Here is a 15,080-nt window from a genome sequence, read left to right on the forward strand (position 1 = left end):
TATGCGTGATCCATCACTTACTAAGAATAGTCCTAAGGGGTTCATACTTCTTCCACTTAGGTCAACGGGATACCAATTCAACTAGCATGCAATATAATAGACTCATAAACCTACGAACGGTACCCGAAACATCAAACTAGACATAGGCACGATAAACGGAGTCCGTTGGGACACCACGGGGAACGGGGAACATCAAACGGGGAAGCCGAGATCCCGGGTGGGATGAATTTCCAGCGGGTAGCCGGTGGGTGGGGGCCACCCGCCAGCTGCCTGCTGGAGAATACTGTTCCGGGCAGCGGGTCGCCGGCGGGCAGCTGCCCGCCCGCCGGCCACCCGCTGCCGGGCGGTGTTTCACGGCCGTGGGTAGGTGGCGGGTCCCCTACCCCCCACTGACTCTTTTCACACACTTTACGCCCCGGGAACCGTTGTGGAACCCGAAACCATGCTTAGACACTTTACAACGCAATTAATGACAACACGTAGACAATTAACGAATCAAATACAAGGAACGAACGACACATAACCTATCATGCTTTTCTAAATATAATCAACACCCCAAACATGCGATTTCCCCACCCGATAATCCAAGAATAAGATCATACGATACAACCTAGGGTTCTAATCACTTTTATATCAACAAGAATACGGTTCGTCTTCTAATTGCAAGATTCGGTAAGAATAACACATAAACATCAAGAGCATCACATAATTATCAAGAACAACACATAATCATCAAGAACTCCATATAATTATCAAGAACACCATAATTATCAAGAATCTCCCAATATCAAGATTATCAAGATCCCCCATGGGATCATCACATCAATTACCAATAATAATCATCATAACTTGCCAATACACAATAATATGGGGAAACCCTAAGGGGGAATTATAACTATGAAAATAGGTTTTGTTGAGACATGGGTTACCTCTTAGCCTTAATTAATTCCTTGGCTATGAAGGATCTTTCTTTAAGCTTCCTTGCTTTCTTGATTTCTCCTAAGGGGATTCTTGGAGCTCTTTTGGGGTGGTGGGGCGTTATTTTTGTGGGAAGTTCTAGGTGCCTCCTAAGTTCCCTATTTATATATTTAGGAGTCCTAATTAGGAACTAATATTATAGGCTCGCTAATTCTATTCCTTTTGGAACTAAGGATTGGGTTTAGGGGTTGGGTTTATATATGAGGGCCCATGGACTATGGTGGGCTCATTATGATTTATTCTTTCTCTTGGGCTATTGATTAATTAATTAAATGGTTTTAGGGGCCGTAACACGGGGTGTTACATATACCCACATTAATAGGGGTGTCAGCCCCCGGTTCAGCTCATACCCACATTAATGGGGGTGTAGCTCATAAACATTCTAGTATACCCACATTAATAGGGGTGTAGCTCACATGGTAGAGACGCCAGCCCCCGGTTCAGCTCATACCCACATTAATAGGGATGTAGCTCACAAACATACTAGTATACCCACATTAATATGGGTGCGGCTCACACGGTAGAGCCGCCATCCCCCAGTTCAGCTCATACCCACATTAATAGGGGTGAGCTCACAAACATACTAGTATACCCACATTTATATGGGTGTAGCTCACACGGTAGAGCCGCCAGCCCCCACATTAATGGGGGTGTAGCTCACATGGTAGAGCGCAGGCACGAGGTTCAATTCCCCAGACCTCCAGGTGGTTGGTTTTGTCGACATTTAATCGAATTAATTCAATTTATCTACTTAAAAGTTATTTTGATTCCAATTGACAAACAAACTAGTATAATTTCAGCTCATACCTACATTTATGGGGGTGTAGCTCATATGGTAGAGCGCTCGCTCTGCATGCCAGAGGCACGGGGTTTGAATCCTCGCACCTCCAGGTGGTTTGTTTAAATGTGATGTTGAATGAGATTGCGGTTGGGGATGTAGCTCAGATGCTAGAGCGCTCGCTTAGCATGCGAGAGGTACGGGGATCGATACCCCGCATCTCCAATCATTCATAACCAATGGTTTCCAATGTGCAATGACGTCAAACATAGTCAAACCGACCATAGTAACACTCCAAACACCTAACATACTAGTATACCCACATTAATAGGAGTGTAGCTCACACGGTAGAGCGCAGGCACGGGGTTTGATTCCCCAGACCTCGAGGTGGTTGGTTTTGTCGACATTTAATTCAATTTACCTATTTAAAAGTGATTTTGATTCTAATTGACAAACATACTAGTATAATTTTTGCCCATACCTATATCTATGGGGGTGTAGCTCATATGGTAGAGCGCTCGCTTTGCATGCGAGAGGCACGGGGTTCGATTCCCCGCACCTCCAATCGGGTTCATAACCAATCAATGTGCCACGACGTCAAACCTAGTCAGATCGACCATAGTAACACTCCAATTGACAAAACATACGAGTTTAAGTTCAGCGGTTCAGCTCATACCCATATTAATAGGGGTGTAGCTCACATGGTAGAGCCGTTAGCCTAGCCCCCGGTTCAGCTCATACCCACATTAATAGGGGTGTAGCTCACAAACACAGGTAGACCGACCGTAGTAACACTCCAACTGACAAACATACTAACATACTAGTTTAAGTTCAGCGGTTCAGCTCATAGCCACATTAATGTGGGTGTAGCTCACAAACATACTAGTATACCCACATTAATAGGGGTGAAGCTCATATGGTAGAGCCATTAGTCCCCGGTTCAGCTCATACCCACATTAATGGGGGTGTAGCTCATAAACACACTAGTATACCCACATTAATAGGGGTGTAGCTCACATGGTAGTCATACCCACATTAATGGGGGTGTAGCTCATAAACACACTAGTATACCCACATTAATAGGGGTGTAGCTCACATGGTAGAGCCGTCGGCCCATACCCACATTAATGGTGGTGTAGCTCATAAACATTCTAGTATACCCACATTAATAGGGGTATAGCTCACATGGTAGAGACGCTAGCCCCCGGTTCAGCTCATACCCACATTAATAGGGGTGTAGCTCACAAACATACTAGTATACCCACATTAATATGGGTGTGGCTCACACGGTAGAGCCGCCATCCCCCGGTTCAGCTCATACCCACATTAATAGGGGTGTAGCTCACAAACATACTAGTATACCCACATTTATATGGGTGTAGCTCACACGGTAGAGCCGCCAGCCCCCACATTAATGGGGGTATAGCTCACATGGTAGAGCGCAGGCACGAGGTTCAATTCCCTAGACCTCCAGGTGGTTGGTTTTGTCGACATTTACTCAAATTAATTCAATTTATCTACTTAAAAGTTATTTTGATTCCAATTGACAAACAAACTAGTATAATTTCAGCTCATACCTACATTTATGGGGGTGTAGCTCATATGGTAGAGCGCTCGCTCTGCATGCCAGAGGCACGGGGTTTGAATCCTCGCACCTCCAGGTGGTTTGTTTAAATGTGATGTTGAATGAGATTGCGGTTGGGGATGTAGCTCAGATGGTAGAGCGCTCGCTTAGCATGCGAGAGGTACGGGGATTGATACCCCGCATCTCCAATCATTCATAACCAATGGTTTTCAATGTGCAACGACGTCAAACCTAGTCAGACCGACCATAGTAACACTCCAAACCCCTAACATACTAGTATACCCACATTAATAGGTGTGTAGCTCACACGGTAGAGCGCAGGCACGGGGTTTGATTCCCCAGACGTCGAGGTGGTTGGTTTTGTCGACATTTAATTCAATTTTACCTATTTAAAAGTGATTTTGATTCTAATTGACAAACATACTAGTATAATTTCTGCCCATACCTATATCTATGGGGGTGTAGCTCATATGGTAGAGTACTCGCATCGTATGCGAGAAGCACGGGGTTCGATTCCCCGCACCTCCAATCGGGTTCATAACCAATCAATGTGCCACGACGTCAAACCTAGTCAAATCGACCATAGTAACACTCCAATTGACAAAACATTCTATTTTAAGTTCAGCGGTTCAGCTCATACCCATATTAATAGGGGTGTAGCTCACATGGTAGAACCGTTAGCCTAGCCCCTGACATGGTATAGCCGTTAGCCTAGCCCCCGGTTCAGCTCATACCCACATTAATGGGGGTGTAGCTCACAAACACAGGTAGACCGACCGTAGTAACACTCCAACTGACAAACATACTAACATACTAGTTTAAGTTCAGCGGTTCAGCTCATAGCCAGATTAATGTGGGTGTAGCTCACAAACATACTAGTATACCCACATACTAGTATACCCACATTAATAGGGGTGAAGCTCATATGGTAGAGCCGTTAGTCCCCGGTTCAGCTCATACCCACATTAATGGGGGTGTAGCTCCCAAACACACTAGTATACCCACATTAATAGGGGTGTAGCTCACATGGTAGAGCCGTCAGCCCCCGGTTCAGCTGATACCCACATTAACGGGGGTGTAGCTCATAAACATTCTAGTATACCCACATTAATAGGGGTGTAGCTCACACGGTAGAGCCGCCAGCCCCCGGTTCAGCTCATACCCACATTAATAGGGGTGTAGCTCACAAACATACTAGTATACCCACATTAATATGGGTGTGGCTCACTCGGTAGAGCCGCCATCCCCCGGTTCAGCTCAAACCCACATTAATAGGGGTGTAGCTCACAAACATACTAGTATACCCACATTTATATGGGTGTTGCTCACACGGTAGAGCCGCCAGCCCCCACATTAATGGGGGTGTAGCTCACATGGTAGAGCGCAGGCACGAGGTTCAATTCCCCAGACCTCCAGGTGGTTGGTTTTGTCGACATTTAATCGAATTAATTCAATTTATATACTTAAAAGTTATTTTGATTTCAATTGACAAACAAACTAGTATAATTTCAGCTCATACCTACATTTATGGGGGTGTAGCTCATATGGTAGAGGGCTCGCTCTGCATGCCAGAGGCACGGGGTTTGAATCCTTGCACCTCCAGGTGGATTGTTTAAATGTGATGTTGAATGAGATTGCGGTTGGGGATGTAGCTCAGATGGTAGAGCGCTCGCTTAGCATGCGAGAGGTACGGGGATCGATACCCCGCATCTCCAATCATTCATAACCAATGGTTTTCAATGTGCAACGACGTCAAACCTAGCCAGACCGACCATTGTAACACTCCAAACCCCTAACATACTAGTATACCCACATTAATAGGTGTGTAGCTCACACGGTAGAGCGCTGGCACGGGGTTTGATTCCCCAGACGTCGAGGTGGTTGGTTTTGTCGACATTTAATTCAATTTACCTATTTAAAAGTGATTTTGATTCTAATTGACAAACATACTAGTATAATTTCTGCCCATACCTATATCTATGGGGGTGTAGCTCATATGGTAGAGTGCTCGCATCGTATGCGAGAAGCACGGGGTTCGATTCACCGCACCTCCAATCGGGTTCATAACCAATCAATGTGCCACGACGTCAAACCTAGTCAAATCGACCATAGTAACACTCCAATTGACAAAACATTCTATTTTAAGTTCAGCGGTTCAGCTCATACCCATATTAATAGGGGTGTAGCTCACATGGTAGAACCGTTAGCCTAGCCCCTGACATGGTATAGCCGTTAGCCTAGCCCCCGGTTCAGCTCATACCCACATTAATGGGGGTGTAGCTCACAAACACAGGTAGACCGACCGTAGTAACACTCCAACTGACAAACATACTAACATACTAGTTTAAGTTCAGCGGTTCAGCTCATAGCCAGATTAATGTGGGTGTAGCTCACAAACATACTAGTATACCCACATACTAGTATACCCACATTAATAGGGGTGAAGCTCATATGGTAGAGCCGTTAGTCCCCGGTTCAGCTCATACCCACATTAATGGGGGTGTAGCTCCCAAACACACTAGTATACCCACATTAATAGGGGTGTAGCTCACATGGTAGAGCCGTCAGCCCCCGGTTCAGCTGATACCCACATTAACGGGGGTGTAGCTCATAAACATTCTAGTATACCCACATTAATAGGGGTGTAGCTCACACGGTAGAGCCGCCAGCCCCCGGTTCAGCTCATACCCACATTAATAGGGGTGTAGCTCACAAACATACTAGTATACCCACATTAATATGGGTGTGGCTCACTCGGTAGAGCCGCCATCCCCCGGTTCAGCTCAAACCCACATTAATAGGGGTGTAGCTCACAAACATACTAGTATACCCACATTTATATGGGTGTTGCTCACACGGTAGAACCGCCAGCCCCCACATTAATGGGGGTGTAGCTCACATGGTAGAGCGCAGGCACGAGGTTCAATTCCCCAGACCTCCAGGTGGTTGGTTTTGTCGACATTTAATCGAATTAATTCAATTTATATACTTAAAAGTTATTTTGATTTCAATTGACAAACAAACTAGTATAATTTCAGCTCATACCTACATTTATGGGGGTGTAGCTCATATGGTAGAGCGCTCGCTCTGCATGCCAGAGGCACGGGGTTTGAATCCTTGCACCTCCAGGTGGATTGTTTAAATGTGATGTTGAATGAGATTGCGGTTGGGGATGTAGCTCAGATGGTAGAGCGCTCGCTTAGCATGCGAGAGGTACGGGGATCGATACCCCGCATCTCCAATCATTCATAACCAATGGTTTTCAATGTGCAACGACGTCAAACCTAGCCAGACCGACCATTGTAACACTCCAAACCCCTAACATACTAGTATACCCACATTAATAGGTGTGTAGCTCACACGGTAGAGCGCTGGCACGGGGTTTGATTCCCCAGACCTCGAGGTGGTTGGTTTTGTCGACATTTAATTCAATTTACCTATTTAAAAGTGATTTTGATTCTAATTGACAAACATACTAGTATAATTTCTGCCAATACCTATATCTATGGGGGTGTAGCTCATATGGTAGAGCGCTCGCTTCGCATGCGAGAGGCACGGGGTTCGATTCCCCGCACCTCCAATCGGGTTCATAACCAATCAATGTGCCACGACGTCAAACCTAGTCAGATCGACCATAGTAACACTCCAAATGACAAAACATACTAGTTTAAGTTCAGCGATTCAGCTCATACCCATATTAATAGGGGTGTAGCTCACATGGTAGAGCCGTTAGCCTAGCCCCTCACATGGTAGAGCCGTTAGCCTAGCCCCCGGTTCAGCTCATACCCACATTAATGGGAGTGTAGCTCACAAACACAGGTAGACCGACCGTAGTAACACTCCAACTGATAAACATACTACCATACTAGTTTAAGTTCAGCGGTTCAGCTCATAGCCACATTAATGTGGGTGTAGCTCATAAACGTACTAGTATACCCACATTAATAGGGGTGAAGCTCATATGGTAGAGCCGTTAGTCCCCGGTTCAGCTCATACCCACATTAATGGGGGTGTAGCTCACAAACACACTAGTATACCCACATTAATAGGGGTGTAGCTCACATGGTAGAGTCGTCAGCCCCCGGTTCAGCTCATACCCACATTAACGGGGGTGTAGCTCATAAACATTCTAGTATACCCACATTAATAGGGGTGTAACTCACATGGTAGAGACGCCAGCCCCCGGTTCAGCTCATACCCACATTAATAGGGGTGTAGCTCACAAACATACTAGTATAGCCACATTAATATGGGTGTGGTTCACTCGGTAGAGCCGCCATCCCCCGGTTCAGCTCATACCCACATTAATAGGGGTGTAGCTCACAAACATACTAGTATACCCACATTTATATGGGTGTTGCTCACACGGTAGAGCCGCCAGCCCCCACATTAATGGGGGTGTAGCTCACATGGTAGAGCGCAGGCACGAGGTTCAATTCCCCAGACCTCCAGGTGGTTGGTTTTGTCGACATTTAATCGAATTAATTCAATTTATCTACTTAAAAGATTTTTTGATTCCAATTGACAAACAAACTAGTATAATTTCAGCTCATACCTACATTTATGGGGGTGTAGCTCATATGGTAGAGCGCTCGCTCTGCATGCCAGAGGCACGGGGTTTGAATCCTCGCACCTCCAGGTGGTTTGTTTAAATGTGATGTTGAATGAGATTGCGGTTGGGGATGTAGCTCAGATGGTAGAGCGCTCGCTTAGCATGCGAGAGGTATGGGGATCGATACCTCGCATCTCCAATCATTCATAACCAACGGTTTTCAATGTGCAACGACGTCAAACCTAGTCAGACCGACCATAGTAACACTCCAAACCAGTCAGACCGACCATAGTAACACTCTAAACCCCTAACATACTAGTATACCCACATTAATAGGTGTGTAGCTCACACGGTAGAGCGCTGGCACGGGGTTTGATTCCTCAGACCTCGAGGTGGTTGGTTTTGTCAACAATTAATTCAATTTACCTATTTAAAAGTGATTTTGATTCTAATTGACAAACATACTAGTATAATTTCTGCCCATACCTATATCTGTGGGGGTGTAGCTCATATGGTAGAGCGCTCGCTTTGCATGCGAGAGGCACGGGGTTCGATTCCTCGCACCTCCAATTGGGTTCATAACCAATCAATGTGCCACGACGTCAAACCTAGTCAGATCGACCATAGTAACACTCCAATTGACAAAACATTCTATTTTAAGTTCAGCGGTTCAGCTCATACCCATATTAATAGGGGTGTAGCTCACATGGTAGAACCATTAGCCTAGCCCTTCACATGGTAGAGCCGTTAGCCTAGCCCCCGGTTCAGCTCATACCCACATTAATGGGAGTGTAGCTCATAAACACAGGTAGACCGACCGTAGTAACACTCCAACTGACAAACATACTAACATACTAGTTTAAGTTCAGCGGTTCAGCTCATAGCCACATTAATGTGGGTGTAATTCATAAACGTACTAGTATACCCACATTAATAGGGGTGAAGCTCATATGGTAGAGCCGTTAGTCCCCGGTTCAGCTCATACCCACATTAATGGGGGTGTAGCTCACAAACACACTAGTATACCCACATTAATAGGGGTGTAGCTCACATGGTAGAGTCGTCAGCCCCCGGTTCAGCTCATACCCACATTAACGGGGGTGTAGCTCATAAACATTCTAGTATACCCACATTAATAGGGGTGTAACTCACATGGTAGAGACGCCAGCCCCCGGTTCAGCTCATACCCACATTAATAGGGGTGTAGCTCACAAACATACTAGTATAGCCACATTAATATGGGTGTGGCTCACTCGGTAGAGCCGCCATCCCCCGGTTCAGCTCATACCCACATTAATAGGGGTATAGCTCACAAACATACTAGTATACCCACATTTATATGGGTGTTGCTCACACGGTAGAGCCGCCAGCCCCCACATTAATGGGGGTGTAGCTCACATGGTAGAGCGCAGGCACGAGGTTCAATTCCCCAGACCTCCAGGTGGTTGGTTTTGTCGACATTTAATCGAATTAATTCAATTTATCTACTTAAAAGTTATTTTGATTCCAATTGACAAACAAACTAGTATAATTTCAGCTCATACCTACATTTATGGGGGTGTAGCTCATATGGTAGAGCGCTCGCTCTGCATGCCAGAGGCACGGGGTTTGAATCCTCGCACCTCCAGGTGGTTTGTTTAAATGTGATGTTGAATGAGATTGCGGTTGGGGATGTAGCTCAGATGGTAGAGCGCTCGCTTAGCATGCGAGAGGTACGGGGATCGATACCTCGCATCTCCAATCATTCATAACCAACGGTTTTCAATGTGCAACGACGTCAAACCTAGTCAAACCGACCATAGTAACACTCCAAACCCCTAACATACTAGTATACCCACATTAATAGGTGTGTAGCTCACACGGTAGAGCGCTGGCACGGGGTTTGATTCCCCAGACCTCGAGGTGGTTGGTTTTGTCAACATTTAATTCAATTTACCTATTTAAAAGTGATTTTGATTCTAATTGACAAATATACTAGTATAATTTCTGCCCATACCTATATCTGTGGGGGTGTAGCTCATATGGTAGAGCGCTCGCTTTGCATGCGAGAGGCACGGGGTTCGATTCCCCGCACCTCCAATCGGGTTCATAACCAATCAATGTGCTACGACATCAAACCTAGTCAGATCGACCATAGTAACACTCCAATTGACAAACATACCAGTATAAGTTTAGCGGTTCAGCGCATACCCACATTAATGGGGGTGGTTTTCAATGTGCAACGACCATAGTAGCACTCCAATTGATAAACATACTAGTATAAGTTTAACTGTTCAAATCACCCCCACATTAATGGGGGTGTATATCACAAACATACGAACACCCCCACATTAATGGGGGTGTATATCACAAACATACGAACACCCCCACATTAATGGGGGTGTATATCACAAACATACGAACACCCCCACATTAATGGGGGTGTAGATCACAAACATACTAGTATACCCATATTAATAGAGGTGTAGCTCACATGGTAGAGCCGCCAACCCCCACATTAATAGAGGTGTAGCTCACATGGTAGAGCCGCCAACCCCCACATTAATGGGGCTGTAGCTCACATGGTAGAGCCGCCAGCCCCCACATTAATGGGGTTATAGCTCAAATGGTAAAGCTGCCAGCCCACACATTAATGGGGGTGTAGCTCACAAGGTAGAGCGCGGGCACGGGGTTTGATTCCCCAGACCTCCAGGTGGTTGGTTTTGTCGACATTTAATCCAATTAATTATATTTATATATTGCCCTTAGGGTTGGGGTTCAGCCTTGGAAGAATTATATTTATGTATTTAAAAGTGATTTTGATTCCAATTGACAAACATACTAGTATAATTTCAGCTCATACCTATATTTATGGGGGTGTAGCTCATATGGTAAAGCTCTCGCTTCGCATGCAACAGGCACGGGGGTTCAATTCCCCGTTTTCCAGGTGGTTAGATATATATATATATATATATATATATATATATATATATATATGTATATATATATATATATATATATATATATATATATATATATATATATATATATATATATATATATATATATATATATATAAAATGAGATTGTGGTCGGGGTTGTAGCTCAGATGGTAAAGTGCTCGCTTAGCATGTGAGAGGAACAGGGATTGATACCCTGCATCTCCATCCATTCATTGGATGTGTATCTTACATGGTAGAATGCAGGCACGGGGTTTGATTTCCCAGACCTCCAGGTGGTTGATATTGTCGACATTTAATTCAATTTATCTATTTAAATGTGATTTCGATTCCAATTGACAAACGTACTCGTATAATTTCATCTCATACCTATATTTATGGGGGTGTAGCTCATATGGTAGAGTGCTCGCTTTGCATGCGAGAGGCACGGGGTTCGATTCCCCGCACCTCTAATCGGGTTCATAACCAATCAATGTGCCACGACGTCTCAACTGTTCAAATCACCCCCACATTAATGGGGGTGTAGATCACAAACATACGAACACCCCCACATTAATGGGGGTATAGATCACAAACATACTAGTATACCCACATTAATAGAGGTGTAGCTCACATGGTAGAGTCGCCAGCCCCCACATTAATGGGGGTGTAGCTCACAAGGTAGAGCGCAGGCACGGGGTTTGATTCCCCAGACCTCCAAGTGGTTGGTTTTGTCGACATTTAATCCAATTAATTATATTTATATATTGCCCTTAGGGTTAGGGTTAAGCCTTGGAAGAATTATATTTATGTATTTAAAAGTGATTTTGATTCCAATTGACAAACATACTAGTATAATTTCAGCTCATACCTATATCTATGTGGGTGTAGCTCATATGGTAAAGCTCTCGCTTCGCATGTAACAAGCACGGGGTTCAATTCCTCGTTTTCCAGGTGGTTTAATATATATATATATATATATATATATATATATATATATATATATATATATATATATATATATATATATATATATATATATATATATATATATATATATATATATATATACAATGAATGAGATTGTGGTCGGGGTTGTAGCTCAGATGGTAAAGCGCTCGCTTAGCATGTGAGAGGAACGGGGATCGATACCCTACATCTCTATCCATTCATTAGATGTGTAGCTTACATGGTGGAATGCCCCATCAACCTCCAGGTGGTTGATATTGTCGACATTAATTCAATTTATTTATTTAAAAGTGATTTTGATTCCAATTGACAAACGTACTCATATAATTTCAGCTCATACCTATATTTATGGGGGTGTAGTTCAAATGGTAGAGCGCTCGCTTTGCATGCGAGAGGCACGGGGTTCGATTCCTCGCACCTCCAATCGGGATCATAACCAATCAATGTGCCATGACGTCAAACCTAGTCAGATCGACCATAGTAACACTTCATGCCACAAACCTAGTCAGATCGACCATAGTAACACTTCATGCCACAAACATACTAGAGGTGTAGCTCACCGGGGCGCAGGCACGGGGTTTGATTCCCCAGACCTCGAGGTGGTTGGTTTTGTCGACATTTAATCCAAATTCATTCAATTTACCTATTTAAAAGTGATTTTGATTCCAATTGACAAACATACTAGTATAATTTCAGCTCATACCTATATCTATGGGCCATGACGTCAAACCAATCAATGTGCCATGACGTCAAACCTAGTCAGATCGACCATAGTAACACTTCATGCCACAAACATACTAGAGGTGTAGCTCACCGGGGCGCAGGCACGGGGTTTGATTCCCCAGACCTCGAGGTGGTTGGTTTTGTCGACATTTAATCCAAATTCATTCAATTTACCTATTTAAAAGTGATTTTGATTCCAATTGACAAACATACTAGTATAATTTCAGCTCATACCTATATCTATGGGGGTGTAGCTCATATGGTAGAGCGCTCGCTTCGCATGCGAGAGGCACGGGGTTCGATTCCCCGCACCTCCAATCGGGTTCATAACCAATCAATGTGCCATGACGTCAAACCAAGTCAGATCGACCATAGTAACACTCCAATTGACAAACATACTAGTATAAGTTAAACATACTAGTATAAGTTTAGCGGTTTAGCGCATACCCACATTAATGGGGGTGGTTTTCAATGTGCAACGACCATAGTAACACTCCAATTGACAAACATACTTGTATAAGTTCAACTCCCCACATTTATGGGACTGTAGCTCGGTTCAGCGCATACCCACATTAATGGGGGTGGTTTTCATTGTGCAACGACCATAGTAACACTCCAATAGACAAACATACTAGTATAAGTTCAACTCCCCACATTTATGGGGTTGTAGCTCACATGGTAGAGCAGCCAGCCTCCACATTAATGGGGGTGTAGCTCACATGGTTGAGCGCAGACACGGGGTTTGATTTCCCAGACCTCCAGGTGGTTGGTTTTGTCGACATTTAATCCAATAAATTATATTTATGTATTTAAAAGTGATTTTGATTACAATTGACAAACATTCGACCATAGTAACACTCCAATTGACAAACATACTAGTATAAGTTTAGCGGTTCAGCGCATACCCACATTAATGGGGGTGGTTTTCAATGTGCAACGACCATAGTAACACTCCAATTCACAAACATACTTGTATAAGTTCAACTCCCCACATTTATGGGACTGTAGCTCGGTTCAGCGCATACCCACATTAATGGGGGTGGTTTTCATTGTGCAACGACCATAGTAACACTCCAATAGACAAACATACTAGTATAAGTTCAACTCCCCACATTTATGGGGCTGTAGCTCACATGGTAGAGCAGTCAGCCTCCACATTAATGGGGGTGTAGCTCACATGGTTGAGCGCAGGCACGGGGTTTGATTTCCCAGACCTCCAGGTGGTTGGTTTTGTCGACATTTAATCCAATAAATTATATTTATGTATTTAAAAGTGATTTTGATTCCAATTGACAAACATACTAGTATAATTTCAGCTCATACCTATATCTATGGGGGTGTAGCTCATATGGTAAAGCGCTCGCTTCGCATGCGAGAGGCACAGGGTATATATATATATATATATATATATATATACAATGAATGAGATTGTGGTCGGGGATGTAGCTCAGATGATAGAGCACTCGCTTAGCATGTGAGAGGTACGGGGATTGATACCCTGCATCTCCAATCATTCATCACCAATGATTTTGAATGTGCAACGACGACGTCACACCTAGTCTCTCCAATCGACAAACATATTAGTATAACTTCAACGGTTTAGCTCATACCCACATTAATGGGGGTGTAGCTCACATGGTAGAGCGCAGGCACGGGGTTTGATTCCCCAGACCTCCAGGTGGTTGATTTTGTCGACATTTTATCGAATTAATTCAACTTTTCCATTTTAAAGTGATTTTTATTCCAATTGACAAACTTACTAGTATAATTTCAGCTCATACGTATACCTATATTTATGGGGGTGCAGCTCATATGGTAGAGCGCTCGCTTTGCATGTGAGAGGCACGGGATTTGATTCCCCGCACCTCCAATTGGGTTCATAACCAATCAATGTGCAACGACGTCAAACATAGTACACTGCAATTGATAAACTTACAAGTAAAAGTTTAACGGTTCAGCTCATACCCACATTCATAGGGGTGTAGCTCGCAAACATACTCGTATACCCACATTAATAGGGGTGGTTTTCAATGTGCAACGACCATAGTAACACTCCAATTGACAAACATACGAGTATAAGTTCAGCGGTTCAAATCATACCCACATTAATGGGGGTGTAGCTCACAAACATACTAGTATACCCACATTAATAGAGGTGCCGCCAGCCCCCACATTAATGGGGGTGTAGCTCAAGGTAGAGCGCAGGCACGGGGTTTGATTCCCCAGACCTCCAGGTGGTTGGTTTTATTGACATTTAATCCAATTAATTTAATTTATGTATTTAAAAGTGATTTCGATTCTAATTGACAAACATACTAGTATAATTTCAGCTCATACCTATATTTATGGGGGTGTAGCTTATATGGTAAATCGCTCGCTTCGCATGCGAGAGGCACGGGGTTCAATTCCCCGTCCTCCAGATGGTTTGTTTTTAATGAGATGTTGAATATATATATATATATATATATATATATATATATATATATATATATATATATATATATATATATATACATATAATGAATGAGACTGCGGGTCGGGGATGTAGCTCAGATAATAGAGCGCTCGCTTAGCATG

The 15,080-nt window shown here is 43.8% G+C and overlaps 13 non-coding genes across 13 annotated transcripts; all 13 read left to right on the forward strand.

Annotated features, from left to right (window-relative positions):
* Positions 1-1,908: 1,908 nt before the first annotated feature.
* TRNAA-AGC lies at positions 1,909-1,981 on the forward strand. The gene has a single exon. It is a non-coding gene; the product is annotated as a tRNA-Ala (tRNA).
* A 266-nt stretch (positions 1,982-2,247) lies between these two features.
* On the forward strand, positions 2,248-2,320 carry TRNAA-UGC. The gene has a single exon. It is a non-coding gene; the product is annotated as a tRNA-Ala (tRNA).
* Positions 2,321-3,456: 1,136 nt separating this feature from the next.
* TRNAA-AGC lies at positions 3,457-3,529 on the forward strand. Its single transcript has one exon. It is a non-coding gene; the product is annotated as a tRNA-Ala (tRNA).
* A 1,454-nt stretch (positions 3,530-4,983) lies between these two features.
* On the forward strand, positions 4,984-5,056 carry TRNAA-AGC. Its single transcript has one exon. It is a non-coding gene; the product is annotated as a tRNA-Ala (tRNA).
* A 1,453-nt stretch (positions 5,057-6,509) lies between these two features.
* On the forward strand, positions 6,510-6,582 carry TRNAA-AGC. The gene has a single exon. It is a non-coding gene; the product is annotated as a tRNA-Ala (tRNA).
* A 266-nt stretch (positions 6,583-6,848) lies between these two features.
* TRNAA-CGC lies at positions 6,849-6,921 on the forward strand. The gene has a single exon. It is a non-coding gene; the product is annotated as a tRNA-Ala (tRNA).
* Positions 6,922-8,019: 1,098 nt separating this feature from the next.
* Positions 8,020-8,092, forward strand: TRNAA-AGC. The gene has a single exon. It is a non-coding gene; the product is annotated as a tRNA-Ala (tRNA).
* Positions 8,093-8,389: 297 nt separating this feature from the next.
* On the forward strand, positions 8,390-8,462 carry TRNAA-UGC. Its single transcript has one exon. It is a non-coding gene; the product is annotated as a tRNA-Ala (tRNA).
* A 1,098-nt stretch (positions 8,463-9,560) lies between these two features.
* On the forward strand, positions 9,561-9,633 carry TRNAA-AGC. Its single transcript has one exon. It is a non-coding gene; the product is annotated as a tRNA-Ala (tRNA).
* A 266-nt stretch (positions 9,634-9,899) lies between these two features.
* TRNAA-UGC lies at positions 9,900-9,972 on the forward strand. The gene has a single exon. It is a non-coding gene; the product is annotated as a tRNA-Ala (tRNA).
* A 1,239-nt stretch (positions 9,973-11,211) lies between these two features.
* On the forward strand, positions 11,212-11,284 carry TRNAA-UGC. The gene has a single exon. It is a non-coding gene; the product is annotated as a tRNA-Ala (tRNA).
* Positions 11,285-12,130: 846 nt separating this feature from the next.
* On the forward strand, positions 12,131-12,203 carry TRNAA-UGC. The gene has a single exon. It is a non-coding gene; the product is annotated as a tRNA-Ala (tRNA).
* A 544-nt stretch (positions 12,204-12,747) lies between these two features.
* On the forward strand, positions 12,748-12,820 carry TRNAA-CGC. Its single transcript has one exon. It is a non-coding gene; the product is annotated as a tRNA-Ala (tRNA).
* Positions 12,821-15,080: the final 2,260 nt, after the last annotated feature.

The sequence above is a fragment of the Ipomoea nil genome, unplaced genomic scaffold (assembly GCF_001879475.1).
Source record: "Ipomoea nil cultivar Tokyo-kokei standard unplaced genomic scaffold, Asagao_1.1 scaffold2283, whole genome shotgun sequence".
NCBI classification, from domain to species: domain Eukaryota; kingdom Viridiplantae; phylum Streptophyta; class Magnoliopsida; order Solanales; family Convolvulaceae; genus Ipomoea; species Ipomoea nil.